The sequence below is a fragment of the Pinus tabuliformis genome, chromosome Q (genome assembly GCF_031772625.1).
Source record: "Pinus tabuliformis cultivar Carrire ecotype Pingquan chromosome Q, CPIR1, whole genome shotgun sequence".
Classification (NCBI taxonomy): domain Eukaryota; kingdom Viridiplantae; phylum Streptophyta; class Pinopsida; order Pinales; family Pinaceae; genus Pinus; species Pinus tabuliformis.
In genome coordinates this window covers 736,991,761-737,001,842 of record NC_142296.1, presented here as the reverse complement: position 1 = coordinate 737,001,842, position 10,082 = coordinate 736,991,761, and positions in this window count along the sequence as shown.

Sequence of the window (10,082 nt, the reverse complement as noted above, 5' to 3'; positions counted from 1 at the left end):
GTTGAAAAGATTTAACATGCACAATGCAAAACTAGTTAGTACACCTTTTGCTAGCCATTTCAAACTTAGCAAGGAAATGTGCCCAAAGACCCAAGAAGACATGGATTATATGTCTAAAGTTCCATATGCATCAGCAGTTGGAACCTTAATGTATGCAATGGTCTGCACAAGGCCTAATATTGCACATGCAGTTGGAGTTGTAAGTAGGTACATGAACAATCCAGGAAAGGAACATTGGATGGAAGTGAAATGGATTCTTAGATATTTGAAAGGTACCACAAATAAAGCATTATGCTTTGGTGGTTCAAACATCTCCCTACAAGGATATGTTGATGCAGATATGGTAGGTGATAGAGATAATAGGAGGAGCACTACAGGATATGTATTTACTGTTGGAGGAACAGCTGTCAGTTAGGTTTCAAAAATCCAAAGTGTTGTTGCACTTTCAACAACAGAAGCAGAGTATGTTGCTGCTATAGAGGCTAGTAAAGAAATGATTTGGTTACAAAGGTTTATGGGTGAATTGGGTAAGGAGCATGATATGGGCACGTTATACAGTGATAGCCAAAGTGCCATTCATCTTGCAAAGAACTTAGCATTTCATTCTAGGACTAAATACATACAGCTCAAGTACCATTTCATACGATCAGTGTTGGAAGATGGAGAGTTGAAGCTGGAAAAGATACACACTAGCCAGAATCCTGCAGATATGCTAACAAAAGTTGTAACCAGGGAGAAACTGAGAACATGCTCAGTTTCAATTGGTCTTCAAGGATGACGATGAAGATGAAAAAAAACCAGGTCCAAAGAGGAGTCATTGTCTAGCAAATGAAGCAGCAGTGGAGTTGCTACAATCATTCTCCAAGTGGGAGATTGTTGTGTGTGGAGCATGATTGTTCAAAGGTCTTTGTTTCAGCCAGATGTATACCCCAGGAAGTCTTGTACACCTCTCCACACAAGGGGGACTTGTCCCCCCTGCGGGGGTCCAGGGGCCAGCGGTCCCCCAGCGGGGGCTTGGGGACAGCGCCCCCGAAGCTAAAAACAAATGTAAAATTACCTTGTAAAAGTATAGTAATTTCTAGTCAATCTGGGCCATTCATTAGGCGGATGATCTGACAGTAGAACTTATGTTTAGTTTAGGGTTTTTTGCCCTAGAAGGCAACCCCTCTCTTTGTATGAGGGTATTGTATTTGAGACTGTGAAACAGATGTGTATTCTATGAGTGAGAAACGGAGAGGTGAAACTGTGAGAGAAAACAGAGGATATTACAGCGGATTCGCTGTAGGTTGTGTCTCTTCATTTTGCTGGATAATAGAAAGGAAGGACTGGCTGTTCTGGGTGGACGTAGCCCAAACTGGGTGTCTCTCTTGTTTTGTGCGTTTTCTGTGTTTATATTTCTGCAATATTTTATGTGTTCCATTGCTCCGTAATATATAATTTTCTAACAACTGGTATCAGAGCCGAAGGTCTATTTGGCTGATAAACTCGCAGGAAAGAAGGGTTCCTGGTTCGAGTGGGAGCAATGTTGGAAGATGGTAAGTTTAGGGTCGAGAAATTTAACGGCCAAAACTTCTCACTGTGGAATATGCAGATGGAAGATTATCTGTATCAGAAAGATTTGTACCTACCATTGGGCGGAAAAACAAAGATTCCGACGGGTATGAAAGACGAAGAATGGAACATTCTCGATAGAAAGGCACTCAGAACAATACGGTTGTGCCTTGCTGTGTCAGTCGCCTTCAACATTTCAAAGGAAACCACGACGGAGGGTTTGATGCAGACGTTGTCGAAACTATATGAAAAACCCTCGGCCTTAAACAAGGTATTTCTTATGAAACGATTATTTAATATGAATATGTCGGAAGGTGGATCTGTTGCAAACCATTTAAATGACTTTAATACAGTTAAAAGTCAATTAAGTTCTGTAGGGGTAAACTTTTATGATGAATTTATAGCTATGTTATTCTTCTGCTCATTAACAGAAAGTTGGAATCGTTTGGTAATGGCCATTAGTAACTCCGTTTCTGGATCTGGTACTTTAAAGTTTGATGATGTTGTTGGTGCTATCCTTAACGAGGAAATGTGATGGAAAAGCTCCGGTGAGACATCGGGAAATGCTTTGAGTGCAGAGTCTAGAGCAAGAAAAATGGAAAGAGGAAAGAGCTCAGGATATCGCAATAAATCAAGGAAAGGCAGATCCAAGTCCAGATCGGGGATAGTGTGCTGGAAATGTGGAAAGAAAGGACACCTAAAGAAAGACTGTAGATATCGGAAGGGAAAAGAAGGAGATGCACAGCAAGAAAACAATCATGAAGCAAATGTGATAGGTGAGGTGTTACAAGATGCTTTGATTCTTTCTTTCGAAAATATTACTGATTCCTGGGTGGTAGATTCAGGGGCTTCATTCCATGCCACACTTGATAAGAAATACTTTCATGACTATGTTCAATGAGATTTTGGACAAGTTCGTCTAGGTGATGATAAACCCTTTAAAATCATTGGAATGGGTAAGGTTCTTGTAAAACAACAGAATGGAAACCAATGGCTATTAAAGGAGGTAAGGCATGTTCCAAATCTAAAGAAAAATCTGATTTCAACAGGGCAGTTAGGCGGTGAAGGTTGTGTGACAACTTTCACAGATAAAGCTTGGAAGGTCACCAAAGGAGCCCTGGTAATAGCAAAAGGCGAAAAGGTTGGTACATTGTATTTATGCAATGGTATTTCTAACTCTGTTAATGCTTTAAATTCCAAAGAAGTAGATGCAGCATTATGGCATCATAGGCTCGAACACATGAGTGAAAAGGGGATGAAGATTCTTCACTCAAGGAATTTGTTGCCGGGTTTGAAGAATGTTGATTTGGACTTCTGTGAGAATTGCATTTATGGAAAACAGAAGAGAGTCAGATTTCTCAGAGTTGGGAAAGAAAAGAAGAGCGAAAAATTAGAGCTTTTGCATACATATGTATGGGGACCTACTCAGGTATCATCTCTCGGTGGCTCTCATTATTATGTTACTTTTATTGATGATGCAACTAGAAAAACTTGGATTTATTGTATTAAGAATAAATTTGATGTATTTGATACTTTCAAGAAATGGAAAGCTTTGGCTGAGATTGAGATAGGAAAGAAATTGAAGTGTCTTAGATTAGACAATGGAGGTGAATATTGCAGCAAAGAGTTTGATAGGTACTGTTCAGAGCATGGAATTCGCAGAGAGAAGACAGCTCCAAGAACACCACAAGAAAATGGTGTGTCAGAAAGGATGAACAGAACAATCATCGAGCATGCAAGGTGTATGAGATTGCATGCAGGATTGCCTTTACAGTTTTGGGCAGATGCTGTAGATACTGTTGTTTATCTAATAAACAGAGGGCCTTCAAGTTCCTTGGATGGTGGTGTTCCGGAGGAAGCATGGACAGGTAAAAAGGTAAACTACTCCTTTTTAAATCCTTTTGGTTGTGAGGCCTTTTGGGGTAAAACCCAAAAACAAATCCATGAGGGCTTAGGGGAAACTTCCAGATCACAGTGGAATGGGCATGCTGCATACTCAAGCTATATCCCTTAAAGAGCTTTTAGACAAGAGACAAATCTTAAACTCAAACTTGAAAAATCAACTAAGATGGGGAAAGAGCAAGACAGGTCTTTTCAACCTTAAGGAAGCCAAAAGAATAGATGCAGGGCTTAACCTTCCAAACACTGATAAGACGTGGAAAGAAGTCTGGGAAAATCCTCATTGGATGAAAGTCAAACTGTTCAAGTGACTAGTTCATCAGGGGATGAAGATTCTTCACTCAAGGAATCGTTGGGATAACCTAAGAAAAAGAGGCTTTGTTGGCCCCCAATATGTCACTTATGTAGAAAATAGGAAGAAACTACAAATCATCTACTAAATATATGCACTTTCACTAAAATACTTTGGAATTGGGTTGGAGAAGTCTTTAAGCAGAAAAACAGAAATGTTAATGACATTATTACTACGTTGAAGAATTGGTGGAAAAAAAATTTGGGTAATGAGATCATCAACTCCGCCTGGATGCTGACCCCAGGATTCATAATCTAGAATGTCTGGCAGGAGCGCAACAACAGGATTTTCAAGAAGAAAGCGAGTCCAGTGAGCAGCATCCTTAAGCTAATCCTTAAACAAATCAAAGAGACTGTTCATATCTTGGGAGGTGCAGCTACTAGAAAACCCATCGAACAAAGAGAGGCTAGAATTTTGGAGAAGTTAGAGCTCAAGGTTCATCCCCCTCTGAGTTCTATGAAGATTAACAAGAATACCTCAGCAGATAAGTCTTCTTGGCAATCACTTCTCATGGATTTTTAAAATTTAACATAGATGGGGCCTCAAAAGGGAATCTAGGAGAAGCTAGTTATGGAGGGGTCCTGGGGATGAGGAAGGAAGCATATGTCATCTTTCACATTTATCTAGGAAAAGCAACCAACAATATGGCTGAGCTCATGGCGATGGAATTATGCCTAGAAATATTGCTCAAGTACAACATTCCCAATGTCATCATTGAGGCTGACTCGGAAGTAGTCATTAACTTAGTGAAGAGGATAAATGCAGGCGCTACTCCTAAGAAAATCTCAAAACAATGGTGGCTTTTGCAAGTCTACCAAAGAATTCAAGGGCACCTAAGAAGGCTGAGAACTCTTAGGTTGTTGCATGTTCGCAGGGAAGCCAACAAAGTTGAAGACTGTCTTGCCAATGAGGGGGTACGAAACAAGAATATTGATTTGTGCTGCTGATGGGAGGAGATAATGGATGACAGGTTGAATGAGGGATGCTCATCCAGAGCCATTAGCGACCGACAACAGTATCAAAAAAATTCAAGAGACATAATTTTCTGAAACAGAGCCACAGAGACGAGGTCTAGTTGAGCTGGATTCATTATGAAATGTTATGACATAAGTGAGATCCTTTTTAGGATGCAGGTCTATGTCAGCCTCCTTAACCCAGGTAACAGCAAACCAGAAGTCTCAGGGATGGCCGAAAGATGGGATCTTCATCTTCCTTTGGCCCAAGCGCTAGAGTCCATATTTTCTCGGCAGACACAAAACCCCCACTTTTATTCCTGTGATAGCTTTACTGCCATCGGGGTGGTTTTCGGTTTATCACACGCTCATCAAGCTAGAAGTGGTTTTTCACAATCGAGAGCGATTCCACTCACCACGCAACACATGGCTAAGGGTGGGGAGGAAATACTACCCTCATCACGCGGTAACTATTAGTGCTTTTAGTCTGAGCAATATGATCCTTCACCATTAGATCAAACAAGGACAATCCACGGCCAGGAATAAACGTGCATGTTGGTGGGTCTGAAACAGTGGTTATCTTTCGAGCTGTTCGCACGACCTCACTGGAATCGCACACAAAGGGTGGATTTTGGGTGGTAAAAGTGAACGAAGGTTATGTCAAAAATGGACCGGATATGATTATAAATTATGGTCTATTGGGTTCATTGGGTCTGATTTGTTTGTTAAAAGGTGAGCTTGTTGGCCACCTGATATGTTTTTCCTCCATTGGATCTTTTGCTTAGGATCCAACGATCAGTTTTGTTCAATTTGTTGTCTTGACAACATGGATTGGGGTGGGCCTGTCATATTGGTGGGCCTCACCGCCACGGTTGCCTTTTGTACACTATTTCTCCTTTTTTAATTTGAATAAAAGGATCTGCTCTTGCCTTAGCAAAAAAAAGAATGGGGAAATTAATCACTTGACTTTGTGTAAATGCTCAATTATCATCCATACTTTAGCAACTTGATGATGAAAGTAAATGATATGATTTTATCTAATCAATCATCACAATTCTACAACCATGCAATTACTTACCCATCTACTCATCCTATCATTCTTTCCACTCTTTATTAGGGTGCACTTACGCTGGCAAACCCTTATCAACACATTTTTCTTTTCTTTTACAATAGAAATCTATATAAGTCTATCCTTATTACATCCAAGGGCTTAGATTAAACCATTGAGCTCCTTTTATTTACTCTACATATCTACTTATCTACCAAGATTAAACAATTTGGTTAGATTTTATTCTCTATCTCTAAGCATGAAATTCAAAACATGGAATAACCAAGATTAAACTGTTTGATTACCATGGATTGTGGCATGAATAACAAGTTGCACACAATCATTATTATGCAGAAAAGTAAATAGTAGTGGCATTTGTACTTGCACACTTTCATGGTATTTTTGTTTTTTGGGTTCATATTTTCTTCTTTTTTTACCCTTTTTACTCTTTCTGTCCTTCGATTTTTCTTTTAGGACAAACCCTCTTTAGATTTTTTTATTTTTTTTATTTTTTGAATATGGAAAACATTTGCAGAAAGAAAAGGTATGTACATATTACAAATTTGACCTCATCCATTCAAAAATTATGACTCCTATTGGTATAGGAACATAACAAGGCCGAAAAAAGTGGTTTGTTGAGTGAGTGCCATGTTAAAGGGGTAGACTACTGCCAAAAAATCCTTCCGAATACAGATATTGAGTCACTGTGTTGTCCAATTTTTTCCCATATGATTAGTTTTAACGAGTCAAAAAGGGTAAACTTGGTGGTCTTTTCATATTTAGAGCGTCTGAAAAGATCTTAAAGAGAAACTCCAAGGGGTCCCTTTTTCATAGTTGATAACTAGGTGTGACAAAGGTTTAGTAGTATACCTAGAACAATTACTTTTTCATAAGTTAATCTAGTAAGTCCGAATAAAGTGATAAACCTATGATCAATAGACGTCTTCCTCATTTTGTTACAAGTACGAGGGGAGGGAGTAAAATCAATATTATTTGTGAAATTTTAATGAGTCAGACGAAGAAAAATTCAATAGATCTTCATAAAATTTTAACGAGTCAGATGAAGAAAAATTGATATGTCTTTTTTAGTTTAGGGAGCAAGAAAAAAGAACTCCTCAGGTCTTCTTCGTAGAAGTTTTACGAGCCAGAAGAAGATAACTCGGGATTTTTTCAGTTTAAGAGCAAGAAAAGGTCCCAAAAAGAAAGTGCTCATATCTTCTTTGTATGAGTTTTATGAGCTCGAAGGAGGTAACTCAGGGATTTTCAGTTTAAGAGTGAGAAAAAAGTCCCAAAAAAGAAAGTTCTCATCTAGAGTTAGAATTGGTCAATTCTGCATAAAGATACTAAAATACCATCACAGTATAAGTAAGATTTGACAACATATCAATATGGCGCATGTTTAAACAATATAGGAATGAAAAACTTAAATTTCAATGTCTATCTAAAGTGAGTCATACCTCTAGAGTGACTATAAGAAGGGTTACAGGCCCTTATTTTCATTGTTTTGAGATCTGTGAGAATGCTCTGGAGAGAAAAATCAGCCGAACATTCCCAAGCGATTACGAGCAATCTAGGCTACCATTCAATGCATTGCTAGTTCTAGGTAGATCACCTCATCCCCATCTTACATTTAAATACCTATTTCGGTCTTTTTTCACGGTAGTTTTTTAGTTTTGGGCAAGCCCTAGGTGGCTTGGCCAGCTAATGTTGTCGCCTAGGCTAGGGGGCACGTTGAATGGCCTTCCAATGAAAAAGAGGGGGTTTAGCACGCCTTGTGGGCTCTGGAGCACTGCGTTAGTCAGAAAGCACAAGGAAAAAATAATTTTCTTGATTCCTTAGGAGTTTTGGCTAGCTAAAGACTTATTCAAGGGTGCTTTTATGCAGGAATTAAGTTTACAAATGAGTCTATAAAGAGAAAGAGATCATGATGCCAAGGAACTACAAGTGATAAACGATCTGCCTTTCTTGACATCTTTTCGGAGACGTGGGCTGCTAAAATATGCCAGACTAGACCTTATGAAGATTCAGGAGGATCTCCTTAGCTGGATCATCCAACAGTGGGATGAATGAAAAGGTGTGTTCAGGATTGGGGATCATGAGCTCTTGATAGAAAGGGACAATATATATTTCCTCACTAGTTTATCATGCAAAAGTGCATGAGTAAACATGATAGGAGGGAGAGAAGATTCGAGGACCACAGTGGAATTGGTCCAGACACACTGTAGACTAGGCTATGGGCTAGTGAGGAATAGGGTTCCCATTGAGTGGATCAGAACTACACCGATGAGGGCTATTTTGTGGATGATCTTACACTTAACATGGTCTAAGAGCTAGCATGTGGTTATAAAGGCCCAATTTATACTAGAAATACACTGCTTACAACCACGGGTATTCAACTGGTGTGAGGGAGTCCCCCATTAGGTGAAAGAAGAGTTGACAACTTGTAAGACCCAGGCCCAAAGAGAGTTTGGGTATGGTACTTTGATCGTGTCTTTTATTCTTAAGAGAGTGCTCGTGATGAAGCCTTGCATGAGTCTAGGTATAGATGGTCCTAGGGATCCTAGACAGGAGTGAAGGGCTTCTCTAACACCTCATACTGGAGGAGGACCAATTAGACACTTTTTCGAGGATGACTTCTTCGAGTGGCTCAATGGCCAGATCTTGATAATTGAGGATTATGATTATGCAGGCATGGATTACACGAGGGATCCAGAACTGATATTGCCACCCAGCATTCAATGGGGGTCATAAGGTAAGAGGATAGATCAAAGTACCAAAAATTATTTTTTGACTTTTGAAGTTTATGCATTTTTTTGGTTATGGGTGAAAAGGTTTTGACATGAAGCATTTTCTTGACACAGATGTGGCACTAGTATGTCCTACAAGTATGTCTCACCACACTAGGTGGGGTGATCAACTACTTGGGGCTGGAGAAGCAAAAGGTGCGATAACCACCGAAGAGGGAGATGACACACAGAGTCTTTGTGAGGTTGCTATGAACCTCGAAGGATTGAGCATGGGTGTGCTACCTCTTCCCATGAGAGAGATACTAGTTCATATGTAGCGACACAAAGTGGGTGTGCCAAAGCAGTTTCTAGTGCCTCTTAGGAGGTTAGTTAGAGCACTCATTTGTTACCATGAGAAGCAGGCTCAACAGGAGTAGGGTATGGCCAGCGGGTGTCATAGCGAGGCTTAGCAGAGCCATTTTGTACTTAAAACACCCAAGTTTTGGGAATTTTTGATGTAAAAAGACTGGACTTGATATATATATATATATATATACATATATATATATATATATATATATATATATATATATATATATATATATATATACATATATATACAAATATTTTTTGGTGATTCATCGTGTATGTGTTTTTCTTTGATTTTTTGTAAATTTTAACTATGAAAATTTTACATTCATACATGTAAGTATAAAGCATGGAACAGATGCCAATCCAATACATAATTTTCCAATGAGTTGGCTAATGCATTAGATTCTCTAGGAATGTGTTCACATGTAATAAACTCAAATAATAACGTAACAATATTGGATTGTGAATGTGATAATGATTGGTCATTTGCATAACGACTAGATGGGAGTCTAACCTAACCACCAGATTGGAGATGTCCTAAGATGAGGCTTTAGTAAGGAGTTTGATCAAGGACATGTACTCGACAATATTTTTGGTGGCAGCACCAAGAAAAACTCCCGTGGAACTAAGTATTTCCAACTCAAGTGTATGAAGGACCCAAGTAGCTGATGCAATGTGCCATGGGTGATGATTGCCACCATCCAATGTATGATAAGGGTGATGAAGGCATATTTGCAATGAGAGACATGTATGGGATAAATACCATTGAAATCCAAAAAAAATCCAAACACACCAAAAGAAGCAAAACTTACACACATAAAATTACAAAGCAGATGCCTAGTAGAACACTAGGCATAATACTTTTTGTGATAGAGCCCTTTGTGGGGCTCCACGAGTGGAATTCCATCAGAGTCCTGAAGTTCATAAGCACCTTTTCAAAGGACCTTAGTAATGACATATGGACTAACCCATAATGGTTGAAGCATTCCTGACCCCAAGAGATCATGCCTTTGATAGTATAGTAAAATGAGGTTTCCCTCTTGGTAAGATCAAGGATTAACATTTTTGTCATCTTGGGCTTTGAATCAATGCTTGTCTGCTTTGAGAGCCAATGTGGCATCTTGATGAGTCTCATCTAGCTGATTGAGTGATAGCAAGTTCTCTTCTTCAGTAGTGGTGTC